Source organism: Prunus avium, chromosome 2 (assembly GCF_965620075.1).
Source record: "Prunus avium chromosome 2, drPruAviu1.hap1.1, whole genome shotgun sequence".
NCBI lineage: Eukaryota > Viridiplantae > Streptophyta > Magnoliopsida > Rosales > Rosaceae > Prunus > Prunus avium.
Genome location: NC_142285.1, coordinates 1320548 through 1334545, shown reverse-complemented (window position 1 = coordinate 1334545; position 13998 = coordinate 1320548). Strand labels below are relative to the sequence as shown.

Sequence of the window (13998 nt, the reverse complement as noted above, 5' to 3'; positions counted from 1 at the left end):
CTTCAAAAACTTGATCTTGATTTTATTGAGTGTGACCACAACTTCTTGCATACTCATCCTTTCTTCTGGTGATTCTGCTGAACAAGCAAGACCTAATCTCATAATGGACGATAAACAATCCCTCTTGGCTACAAAGTGATCTTCCTCTGCCCCAAGTAAATTTCTGGGAAACTACTGGATGGTGAGCTGATACATTATTATCCTTGTCCTGCATTTCCTGGTTTGTTTGACATAAATTCTCATGGAATGGATATTCTCCAGATTCATTTGCAGGAATTACAGAGGAAGCTTTATTAAAATCTCTTGCACACTCGCATGAACTAAACTCTATAGATCTTGATGACATTCACCTTCCAAACTTGGCAAGACCGCCATGCATATACCCAACTGCGTGAATTATATTCATGTGTATGTTGATTTTTTCAAGTCTTAGATTTTGAGATACTATCATGTGTCCACTTTAAAATAGAAATCAAACTTTTTTTACAGTTGGATTTATTTCTTAATTTTTATCTTATGAAATAATATTAAGAAATATGGAAAACTATCAAACTTCTCTTCACCATTAATTTGAATACTGAACAACTAATGCACGACTAAACCATGACATTCAGCCACTAACCATGACTCCATGACAACTTGGACTCTCCTATTAACTAGCAACTAAACAACCAAGTCCCTAAAGAATAGGACTTCCACAACTTAACAAGATAATCATAAACCTAATAAATAGAATAATAAATATTCTTTACAAAGCAAGCGGCAAAGCACCCAAGAGGCCATAGTTGCAGGCTTGCAGCAACCACACCAAGTAAGAAGCATTGAATTTCCATCTATATATTATTGTCTTTAAAATTTAAATAAAATTATACCAAAACAAAACGGCATGAAATATATGTCATAGGATTGGATCCATTAATTAAAGCGCTGAACAAGAGGGCGGTTTATTTGGGCGGCACTAGGCGGGTCTGTGCGGAGCTAGGCGGGTCTAGGCGGAGCTAGGCGGGTCTAGGCGGCGCTAGGCGGGTCTGGCTGCCAGGTTGGGTCTGGTTCTTTTATTTTGTTCTTATAGCCTACTGCCTAGCGATTTTTCAAACTTATGCACTGCAGGGTTGGTCTAGGCGGCGCTGGGAGGGTTTGGGAGGAGCTAGGCGGGTCTGGGCGGATCTGGGAGGGTCTGGGAGGCTCTAGGCGGAGCTAGGCGGGTCTAGGCGGCGCTAGGCGGGTCTAGGAGGGTCTAGGCGGCCCTGAGCTTATTATCTCCTACAAGAAGTTGTTGCAGGTCTGGAACCCCAGTGCGTATGTCTGCTGGGAGGCGACCTGAGAGCTGATTACTAGATAGAGAAATAAATTTTATCATGGATAAATTAAAGATTCTGGATGGGATGACACCATTGAGATTATTAACATGAAGTGCCAAACCCTGTAAGTTGTGTGGATCGCCAATCTCATCTGGTATTTCACCTGCCACATGCAATAAACCCGAGCACCCAAGTTTAATCTCATCTGGCCGGCGTGTGCATACATAGCATACAAACTTAAAATGGAATATATTTTGTAAGCAAATTGAGGAAGTATTGGGTATGCTTCCAGTCAAATTGTTTTTATTCAACTTTAGTACAAGAAGTTGTCTACATTGCTATAATTTAGATGGAAGTGGACCATCAAGTTGGTTGTTACGCAAACCCAGCCGTTGAATACTAGGAAGATGCTCACATATGTTGTCTGGAAGATTACCAATCAAGTCGTTTTCATATAGGGCCAAAACAATCAAAGAAGACATGTTGAAGAAACCCGCATGAACAATATCACCTTCTAGGGCATTCCACTGCACAAACAACTTCTCTAACTGATCTAAACTGCTGATCTCGTTTGGAATTTCTGAAAAATCTGTTAGTAAAGACAAAGACAAAACATAGACATCCCTAATTGGCTTGTCTACAACCTTGTTACTTTTCCTTGTTTTCTTCTTCCTTGTTTTAGGGATGGAAACTCTCCATGTTTCCCTCCATGTCTTGTGCATTGTTTGTAACTAATAATCACCTTGTATACTTGTATATCTAACCCTTCACCAAGTAAGTAATTCAATTGGCAGATTTGAATTCTCTGCAAAACCTATCTTGTTCTTCTTGTTCTACATTCTCAACTCTCTCAATTACACTATATTTGGCATGGTATCAGAGCAATCGATTTTGGTTGCCTCTGCATAACCTTGTTCTTGCCTAAATCTCTACCTATCCTTTCCCATAATTTGCTGTTATATTATTCCTACCTCATACTTTGCCTTGCCTCAAAATTGGTCTTGAGCTCTTGTTTGCTGAAGTTTTAAGCTATTTCTTCCTCTACATCCTTTTATATATTTACCTCATGGGTGACACCAACGACTCCATCAACGACTCCACGGGCGACTCCTCTAAAATCGACTCCACCAAGATCGACTCCACAACACCACCACCACCCCGGTCCTCTCATGACTACTCTCCAATTACTCCTGATAAGTTGGATGGGTCCAACTATCCTGCATGGTCTCGTAGTGTTCGCTTGGCCATCACTGCTCGTCGTATGGCTAGTTTCATTAATGGTAAAAAGATTGCCCCTGCCATTGATGATCCTAGCTATGAAGCTTGGGATGAAGACAACTGTTTGGTGCAGTCATGGCTCCTCAACTCCATGACCAAAAATGTACGTGCCTTATTTGATCACTGCTCAACGGCTTATGCGGTGTGGGACGCAGCTCGGAAGACATATACTGTCACACAGAATAGCTCCAAGTTGTACCAACTCCGTCGTCAGTCAGTCACCACCTCTCAAAGTGGTGAACCTGTGAATGTATTCTACGAAAAATTACACATAATATGGCAGGAAATTGACAGCCTCCGTCCCTGCAAACATACCAATCCCGATGATGTGGCTCTTCACCAACAAGCACTTGAGGTGGAACGTGTGTACGATTTTTTGGGAGGACTCGATCCCAACTTTGATTCCGTTCGTAGTCGGATTCTTGCCATGAATCCGCTTCCAGCAGTCATTGAAGCTTATGCACTAGTGGTAGAAGAAGATAATCGCCAATCTTCCATGCTTGGCGGTGGGAGTGCAATGGCGGTCAAGCCATATCGGCCACCACACCATACGTCCTCCGGACTTCCCCCCCGGGGTCCCAAAACTGACGATGCAAAGGGAACTCAGAAGTGCACTCATTGTGGTGGTGATCATGTTGTTGAGAAGTGCTTCAAGCTTCATGGTTATCCTGAGTGGTGGGATGCTTTCAAATCCCGCAACAAAACACCCAAGGCAGCATGTGTTATAACTACCGATGCCTCTCCATCTTCCACCCTACTCTCCGACTCCGAATCAGGTACACGACCCACTACATGGATAATTGACACAGGTGCCACTGATCATATGACTTTTGACTCTACTATGTTTTCCACAATATCTTCTAAGTCTCGTCATCCTTACATCACTAGTGCCAATGGAGTCCCCTCTAATGTTGCTCGTGAAGGAACTATATCACTTTCCCCTTCCTTATCTTTATCTCATACACTACTTGTTCCCTCCATCAATTGCAATTTGCTGTCTGTTGGAAAATTACTTGACTCACATAACTGTTATGCCACATTCTATTCTTCCCATTGTCTTTTTCAGGACCTCACGACTCACGCGACGATTGGGCATGGTAAACGAAGAGGGGGGTTGTATTCCTTGACGGTCTCTTCACCACCAAGGGCAGCTCATACTCAAGGTTCCAGCTCACAAGCTCGCAATCAACATCAGATTTGGCTTTGGCATCGTCGTCTAGGACATCCGTCCTTTGGCTATCTTCAATGTTTGTTTCCGTCTTTGTTTCGTGGCCTAGATCATTCTCAGTTTCAGTGTGAAACCTGTGTATTGGCCAAAAGCCATCGAACTGTTTTTCCCTTAAGTGATAATAAAACGGAATTCCCTTTTGATTTGGTTCACTCTGATGTTTGGGGTCCTGCTAAAGTTTCTTCCAATGGCAAAAGATGGTTTATTACATTTATTGATGATTGTACTCGCATGACTTGGGTATATTTACTAGCTCATAAAAGTGACGTTTCCGCTGCAATCCGTGAATTTCATGCTATGATTACCACACAGTTCCAAGCCTCCATCAAAGTATTCCGGTCTGATAATGGTGGGGAATATGTGAACAATGTCTTGGCACATTTCTTTCGAGACCAAGGCATCATTCATCAAACCTCCACATCTTTCACTCCGCAACAAAATGGTGTTGCAGAGCGAAAGAATCGACAATTACTTGAGGTTACTCGTGCTTACATGCTGGATAAATCGGTCCCTCACTACTTATGGGGACATGCCCTTCTTTCTGCAGTATATGTAATTAATCGAGTGCCGAGTAGTGTTTTGAAGTTTGAAACTCCACTGAACACCTTGGCTCGTCATGTCTCTCTTCCTACAGTCCTCAAGCTGCCTCCTCGCATATTTGGTTGTGTTGTATATGCTCATGTTCCATCTCATCAAAGAAGTAAGCTGGACCCTTGTGCCATTCGATGTGTGTTCGTTGGGTATGGATCAACTCAAAAAGGATACAAGTGTTACCATCCTCCTACTCGTAAGCTCTTTGTCACTATGGATGCCACATTTCATGAAGATTTATCCTACTTTGAAGCTGATATGCCCCCTTCTCTTCAGGGGGAGAGAAGGAATGAAGAGAAGGAAGAAAAAATCCAAGTCTGTGCAAATCCGACCGGTCGCAACCCAGAAGCGACCGGTCGCTTTCCTGAAACGACCGGTCGCACTGACCACAGCAACCGGTCGCCTTGCTCCAGCGGTGATGAAAATCGACTCTGTGACAAAACGACCGATCGTAATACAGAAGCGACCGGTCGTCCAGACTCCAGGGAGGAAAATCAAATCTGTGATAAAACGACCGGTTGTTCAGAACCCAGCGACCGGTCGCCAAGCACCAGTGAACTTCAAAATTTGGGCAGCGATGAAGGTATTGGAAAATTGTCGTTCTTATTTGGTGAAGATCCCGGAGGAGACAATTCAAATGGTTGCTGCAATCAACAACAAAATACAACCCCTTCTTCTCAACCATCGGACCAGTCGTCTCGTGATGAGGAAACACTTGAGGTAATTCCCGAAGCACCTAATGCTATACCATACACTCTCCCACCTAGGACCACTAGAGGAAAACCCAAACCTCAATATTGTCCTGACCTTACTGCCAAATCTAAATATCCCATTAATAACCATGTTTCAACTCATAGATTGTCAAAGTCATATGCATCATTTGTCAATCAATTATCTACTGTATGTGTTCCAAATAAGTGGCAGGATGCTATAACAGATTCCAGATGGGCTGAAGCAATGGCAATTGAAATGGAAGCTCTGGAAAAGAATTCTACATGGGAAATGGTCCAGTTGCCACAAGGGAAGAAACCAGTTGGATGTCGGTGGATATACACCATTAAATACAAAGCTGATGGATCCATAGATCGATACAAAGCTCGATTAGTGGCCAAAGGGTATACACAAACATATGGAATTGACTACCAAGAGACATTTGCACCTGTTGCCAAGATCAATACCGTACGTGTTCTCATGTCATTGGCTGCAAACCTTGATTGGCCACTATTGCAGTATGATGTAAAGAATGCATTTCTTCACGGGGAATTGCAAGAAGAAGTGTATATGGAACCACCACCAGGGACCTCCATGGCACTTGGTCCCAACACCGTGTGCAAGCTGAGAAAATCATTATATGGGCTAAAGCAGTCACCACGAGCCTGGTTTGGAAAATTCACAGATTCTATGAAGCGCTTTGGGTACACTCAGAGCCACTCGGATCACACTTTATTCTTAAAGCGTCGTGGTGACAAACTTACGGCCCTTATCATCTATGTTGATGATATGGTGGTTACTGGTAATGACAATGAAGAAATGAAGAATCTGCAGAAGCTCCTTGCTAGTAAATTTGAGATGAAGGAATTAGGTGAGTTACAATATTTTCTTGGCATAGAAGTTGCTAGATCAACACATGGCATATTTCTATCCCAACGTAAATATGTGTTAGACTTGTTAACAGAAACTGGAATGCTTGATTGTAAGCCAGCTGACACACCTATTGAGCAGAACCACAAGTTAGGGATGTATCCAGACCAAGTACCCACTGACAAAGAAAGGTATCAAAGATTGGTTGGGCGACTGATTTATCTATCACACACACGCCCCGACATAGCTTATGCTGTGAGTATGGTGAGTCAGTTTATGCATCAACCAAGTGAGGCACACATGAATGCAGTAACTCGGATCATGAGGTACTTGAAGGCTGCCCCTGCCAAGGGGTTGATATTCTCCAAACATACACATATGAACCCAGAAGGATACACAGATGCGGATTGGGCAGGATCCATCACAGATAGACGTTCTACTTCTGGATACTTTACATTTGTGGGGGGCAACTTAGTCACTTGGAGAAGTAAGAAGCAAAAAGTTGTGGCTAGATCAAGTGCTGAAGCAGAATTTAGGGGAATGGCTCAAGGAGTTTGTGAATTGCTCTGGTTACGGAGATTACTAAAGGATCTGAGAATTAAACCATTGAAAGCTACAAACTTGTACTGCGACAATAAATCAGCTATCGAGATAGCACATAACCCAGTACAACACGACCGTACCAAATATGTGGAAGTCGACCGACACTTCATCAAAGAGAAACTAGAAAGGGGTATAATCAAGTTTCCATTTGTAAACTCGGAAAACCAACTTGCTGACATCCTGACGAAGGCCGTATCAAGTAAAGTTTTCCATGACTCACTGGACAAGTTGGGCATGCATGATATCTTTGCACCAACTTGAGGGGGAGTGTTAGTAAAGACAAAGACAAAACATAGACATCCCTAATTGGCTTGTCTACCACCTTGTTACTTTTCCTTGTTTTCTTCTTCCTTGTTTTAGGGATGGAAACTCTCCATGTTTCCCTCCATGTCTTGTGCATTGTTTGTAACTAATAATCACCTTGTATACGTGTATATCTAACCCTTCACCAAGTAAGTAATTCAATTGGCAGATTTGAATTCTCTGCAAAACCTATCTTGTTCTTCTTGTTCTACATTCTCAACTCTCTCAATTACACTATATTTGGCAAAATCAACATGTATATATTCCCATTATCATCAACCAGCCCCTAAGATTATATGTATAAGCTGTTTATGAATACTATATAATGCTCTGCAACAAAATGCCGAGTCGTATAAGAATAGCATTCCTTCGAAATTGTTGGAGTCAAGGTGTATCTCCTTGAGCATTGTTAAGTTCCCTATTTCTCTTGGTATGATGCCTGTTAAACATGTGCACATGCCACAGAAAAAGAAGAGAAAAGAATTAACTAATTGTTTACCCCGAAAAGGACCCGCCGGCCATTCGCGTGGGGTTTGGCCTTGGAGTTTGCTTGTTGCGATTGCGAAGGCGTGCCATTGTTGGCAGTGAAAAACTCCAACATACTGAAAATGGTAAGACTGGAAAATATGCGCACCGATATTGACTTTAATCAATCAATTGTGGGTTGGGCTGGGAACTAACCCAATACAAGGTTCTTTTCTATGCCTCAATTAAGAGGACTTCAATATTTATCTAGTGCGAAAATGGTAAGTTACAGAAGCTGAAATTGAACGGTAATGGAAATGACAGAAGTTTATTGGAATATTTCTCTATTCAGACAACTTGAAAGAAAAAGGAAATACATAAACAACACAGCCTGAAGATTTCTCTATTCAAACCTGGTACATAAAATTAAAATGGAGATTGAAGATTTCTCTATTCAATCTTGTAGAAGAATAAATCATACCAAGAGTTGGCAGAGCAAGATAAAGAAAATTCCTCAGGAGTTGTCAACTGGGAAATTCAGAGAATGAAAAGGAAAGGTTGTTTCAAGCTTTTGAGCTGGGTTTATAGACGTTGAGTCTAGTAATATCAAGATGTTAAAAGGTAATAATCAATCAACAGTATAGTGTAGATAACTTGTTGATACATACGTACCTGACAGCTGATTGTTGCTTAGATCAATTTCTTGCAGTGTATATAAGTTGAAGATAGTCGAAGGTATGGAACCTGAATTTAGAACGGACAAATGCCATGTAGAATTAATTATTCCTCATATATTATTCATTATTTACTATCTATGTCATTATCCCCCAATACCCAACAAGTTTTTATCATATATAGCCTACTAGTAAAAAAAACCCCTTGCGCGACCAAACACAATTCGTCGCACAAAGTGACTTTGCGCGACGAAAATTAAACTTTGTCACGCAAAGTCTTACGCGACTAAATTTTGCGCAACGAAATACAAATCGTCGCACAAAGTCACTTTGCGCGACAAAACTTTGCGTGACGACAAAGCATCGTCGCGAAAAGTAACTTTGCACGACGAAACACTTAAATTCATCGCGCAAAATCTTGCGCGACGAAGTGTGGTTCGTCTCGTAAAGTCTTTTCAAAAATAAATAACATAAAAAATTATTTTTAAAAATCTATGCATGACTTTGCGCGACGAAAGACAATAATTCGGTGCACAAAGTCTTGCGCGACGAAGTGTCATTCGTCTCGCAAAGTCTTTACAAAAATAAATAAAATAAAAAATTATTTTTAAAAATTTTTGGATGACTTTGCGCGACGAAATAATAATCTTCGTCTCGCAAAGTGTTTACAAAAATAAATAAAACAAAAAATTATTTTTAAAATATTTTGGATGACTTTGCGCGACAAATAATAATCTTCGTCTCGCAAAGTCTGTACAAAAATAAATAAAATAAAAAAATTATTTTGTTAGAAACATATATTATTGTAGTTCGGATTGGGTTTTTGTTAGAAAATATATATTTTAAATTGAAGATCGAATTGGTTCATTGTATTCATATAGGGTCAAGGAGTGTAGCTGTAAAAAATCATCAAAATCGAAATTGAAATAACCGTTAAATCGTGAATTTTCGTCGAAAAATTTTGTCCTATTACTTGATCTCTGAATGTTGATTTTTTCCGATTTTTGGCGTATATGATCTCGAAGTATAAACAAACAAGTTTGATGGTTGGATCGTTGAAAATAGTTTCATAGAATACATATGCCATCAAAACAATATATTCACTAACAATTAAGAGTTTATTTATACTTTGGTTAAATGTAACATAATATTTTGTGGTATCCACTAGTGTAAATATTTTAAATTGATAATCGAATTGATTCATTGTATTCATATAGGGTCAAGGAGTGTAGCTATAAAAAATCATCAAAATCAGAGTTGAAATAACCGTTAAATCATGATTTTTCGTTTATAACCATCGAAAAGTTTTGTCCTATTACTTGATCTTTGAATGTTTATTTTTTCTGATTTTTGGCGTATATGATCTCGAAGTGTAAACAAACAAGTTTGACGGTTGGATCGTTGAAACTAGTTTCGTAGAATGCGTATGCCATCAAAACAATATATTCACTAACAATTAAGAGTTTATTTATACTTTCATTAAATACAACATAAGATTTTGTGGTATCCACTAGTGTAAATATTTTAAATTGAAGATCAAATTAAGTCATTGTATTCATATAGGGTCAAGGAGTGTAGTTGTAAAAAATCACCAAAATCGGAGTTAAAATAACCGTTAAATCGTGATTTTTGTTGATAACCATCGAAAAGTTTTGTCCCATTACGTGATCTCTGAATATTTATTTTTTCTGATTTTTGGGATATACGACCTCGAAGTATAAACAAACAAATTTGACGGTTGGATCGTTGAAACTAGTTTCATAGAATACATATCCCATCAAAACAATATATTCACTAACAATTAAGAGTTTATTTATACTTTTATTAAATATAACATAAGATTTTGTGGTATCTACTAGTGTAAATACTTTAAATTGACAATCGAATGCAGTCATTGTATTCATATAGGGTCAAGAAGTGTAGCTGTAAAAAATCATCAAAATCAGAGTTGAAATAACCGTTAAATCTTGATTTTTCTTTTATAACCGTCGAAATGTTTTGTCCCATTAATTGATCTCTTAATGTTTATTTTTTCTGAATTTTGGCGTATATGATCTCGAAGTATAAACAAACAAGTTTGATGGTTGGATCGTTGAGTAGCTTTAAATTTGTTTATTTTGAACGTATAACACTTAAGAAATTGAATAGTATATATATTTATTAGTAGCTTTAAATTTTTAAAAAAAATTTGGGAGGGCAAAAAATTGGGAATTTTTTTAAAAAAATTTACAACTTTGCGCGACCAATATATAATATTTCGTCGCGCAAAGTATACTCTAAAAATTTGGGCGGGTACCAAAAATGGGAAATTTAAAAAAAAAAAAATTACGACTTTGCGCGACCAATATATAGTGTTTCGTCGCGCAAAGTATACTTTAAAAATTTGGGCGGGTAACAAAAATGGGAATTTAAAAAAAAAAATTCGACTTTGCGCGACCAATATATAATTATTCGTTGCGCAAAGTATTCTCTAAAAATTTGGCGGGTACCAAAAATGGGAAATTTTAAAAAAAAAAAATTACGACTTTGCGCGACCAATATATGTTTTTCGTCGCGCAAAGTATACTCTAAAAATTTGGGCGGGTACCAAAAATGGGAAATTTTAAAAAAAAAAAATTTACGACTTTGCGCGACCAATATATGTTTTTCGTCGCGCAAAGTTTTCTCTAAAAATTTGGGCGGGTACCAAAAATGGGAATTAAAAAAAAAAAAATTTCGACTTTGCGCGACCAATATATAATTATTCGTCGCGCAAAGTATATATTCTAAAAATTTGGCGGGCACAAAAAATAGGAATTTTAAAAAAAAATTCGACTTTGCGCGACCAATATATAAGTATTCGTCTCGCAAAGTATTCTCTAAAAAATTGGCGGGCACCAAAAATGGGATGCGGGAATATTTTGGTCGCGCAAAAGTTTGGGCGACCAGAAATTCGTCGCCCAAAACTGAAAAAATTTGGCGGGCACCGAAAATGGGAATTTTTTTTTAAAATTTTTTTTAAACACTTTGCGCGACGAATATATTATTTCGTCGCGCAAAGTGATACGTTCTTTAAAAGCAAAATAACTCCTCCACCATTTTCTCAATGTCTTCTAAATCCTACCATTTCTCTCTCTTTCCCACTCCCCAAATCCTACCATTTCTCTCACACTCACTCCTCTCACTTAATCTCTCATCTCTCTCTTCACTATCTCTCTCTCTCTCTCTCACTCACTCTCTCACTCTCACTCACTCTCTCTCACTATCTTCTCTAATTCTCTCACACTCACTTCTCTGTAAATTTTAATTTTTTTTCATTAATATGTGTTTTTGGAGTTAGTTTTGAGTTTATGCCAATTATTTGTCATTATTTTATGTTATTGTTTTGTTATTTGACAATATTTGTTTTTTTTTTTTGGTAGGGAATTGTTGAGGCTAAAGTTGAGGATTTGATATAAGATGCTTGTAGATTTTATTATTGTACTTTGTTAATTTAAGTGTACATTTTGAATATTATGTATATTGGATAATTTGACCACTATTTTTCTTATGTAATTTTATTTTGAATATGTCAATTTAAATTAAAGTAATTAAGAAAAATAAAATCATACAATTAAATTAAATTTAAAAAATTAATATAATGAAATTGATATAAGAGAAATAATAATAAAAAAATGTCAAAAACCTTGCGTGACAAAATATTTCGTCGTGCAAACTATTGAATTAGTTTATTTTAGTTTAAAATTTTCAAAAAATGAAAAAATTAAAAAATTAAAAAAATGAATAATTCGTCGCGCAAACCTTTGCGCGACGTTAACATTCGTCGCGCAAAGTACATTTGCGCGACATTAACTTTCGTCGCTCAAAGTTGATAATATTCGTCGCGCAAAGTTGTTATTTTCGTCCCGCAAAGTCGGCATGATTCGTCGCGCAAGTTGTTATCCTTTGTCGCGCAAAGTGGCTTTGTGCGACGAAGAATTTTCGTCGTCGCGCAAACCCTTTCTTTACGAGTTTTGCGCGACAGAACTTGCGCGACCAAAATTTCGTCGTGCAAACTTTGCGCGACGAAATTTTCCTTTGCGCGACCAAAAATCATTCGTCGCGCAAAGTGTTTTTTGTAGTAGTACTATATGTAGTCCCTATAGTTTCATTAATGTAAATTTTGTACAAACTTTCAAATATAGTATAAAAAAAAAATTCCAACATGAATAGACCCAACTACCCTCGCAATTAAAAACCAAATACATAATCTCTTCAAAGTGAGAGTTCTTTAGTATTGCATGTGCAAGTAATAAAAACGGAGTCTAATTTTCTAAAGAAAAAAGAACAAACTGGACTTACAGATTAATATCAAAATGTTTAAAACGTAATGATAGACCAACAGTAGGGACTACATATAGGCTATATATGATAGTTGGTTAATGCTGTTGACACATACGTACCTGATAGTAGGTTAATGCTTAGATCAATTACTTGTAGTGTAGATAAGTTGAAGATAGTCGCGGGTATGGAACCTGAAAAATTATTACCATACAAATAGAAGCTTTGAAGTTTGGGGAAGGACCCAAACCACGATGGAATGTATCCCATAAAATTGTTGTATCTGAAGCTAATAAACCTCAAGCGACGCAAATAAGACAATTCATGGGGCAAAGTACTATGGAAGCTGTTATTGTTGAAGCTTAGTGCAACAAGGAATGAGAGGTTGCCTAAGTGTGGTGGAATGGTGCCAATAAAACCCCTGTGAGAGAGATTCAATGATGCTACTCTGAGATGGCGAGCACCACAAGTAACGCCAACCCAGTTGCAGATGGAGGTGGTGGTCGACCAGTTGACCAAGATGTTGTGAAGGTCACCGGTGATATGGGATCTCAGAGCAAGAAGAGCAGCCTGGTCCGTGGTGATGTTGGTTTGTGTTGCATCTGTGCCGATAGTTAATTCAGCCATATATAGAGAACTGTGCTGCAGCACCAGCAAGAACGTGATTGACAAGAGGAAATGACTTCTCTCCTCCATGAGCACCGAAAACAGAGAAGTTTTCCTTCCAACTGCCAAGTGTGTTTCCTTTTCTTTTTTCTTTTTTCCCATTTGAAAATTGAAATCATTGAATAATTGTAGTTGCAAACAGAGACAAGTTGGCAATGAGTGGGGCACATGATTGCACTGTGAGGGATGGAATCCTTGCCCTAAAGGCATCTGTTTCCGAGACACCACGGCGTTTCCCCTATGCAACGACGCAGACTTGTAATTAAGGAAGAATTGACAATGGGCATCTCTTCTTCACAAATGTACGAGAACTTTACAACCTCATAAAACGCCCAGGTGGCCCAACCAATGCTTTACGCTCTTAGGCCACCCACCAGCTTCCAAAACTCAATTATTTTACACACACAAACACATGATCTTTCATTCCCAAAACTACTAATCGTATGTCTGTGATTCCAAAGCCCATTTCTAAGTTGAATCCATTTTTGGACAAAATGATTATTTGAAAAATTGGTGAAAATCTGAATGCGAACAGACATGTATATTGTAAAAAGAAAATAAGCATACGGCGCTGGTCCATAAGACAATTGGAGTGAACAGAAAGGTTGAAGCTTCAGATCCAAAATCCAGTCTTTCCGTCCCCTCCCTATGCACCAAACTCTCCATACTACTACATTTTTCACTTTGCGCGACAAATGTTTGCGTGACGAACATATTTCCGTCGCACAATGACCTTTTGCGCGACGGCAAAAACCAAACGTCGCACAAACTTCCATGGATAATAATTTTATAATGTTCAACTGTCGCGACTAAAATATTTGTCGCGCAAAGTATACTTTGCGCGACAAATCATTTTATGGTAGCGCAAAGATGGGGGAAAAAACCGGGAAAGTTGCATTTTGGAGGCAAAACTTGCGCGACAAAATATTCGACGCCCTAAATGAGTTTGTGCGACAAAGAATTTTTCTCGTCGCGCAAAAAAATCGTGGGAAAAGAAACAGTGATCTGC

The 13998-nt window shown here is 38.6% G+C and overlaps 1 pseudogene; it reads right to left on the bottom strand.

Annotated features, from left to right (window-relative positions):
- Positions 1–1153: 1153 nt before the first annotated feature.
- Positions 1154–13081, bottom strand: LOC148296219 (uncharacterized; annotated as a pseudogene).
- Positions 13082–13998: the final 917 nt, after the last annotated feature.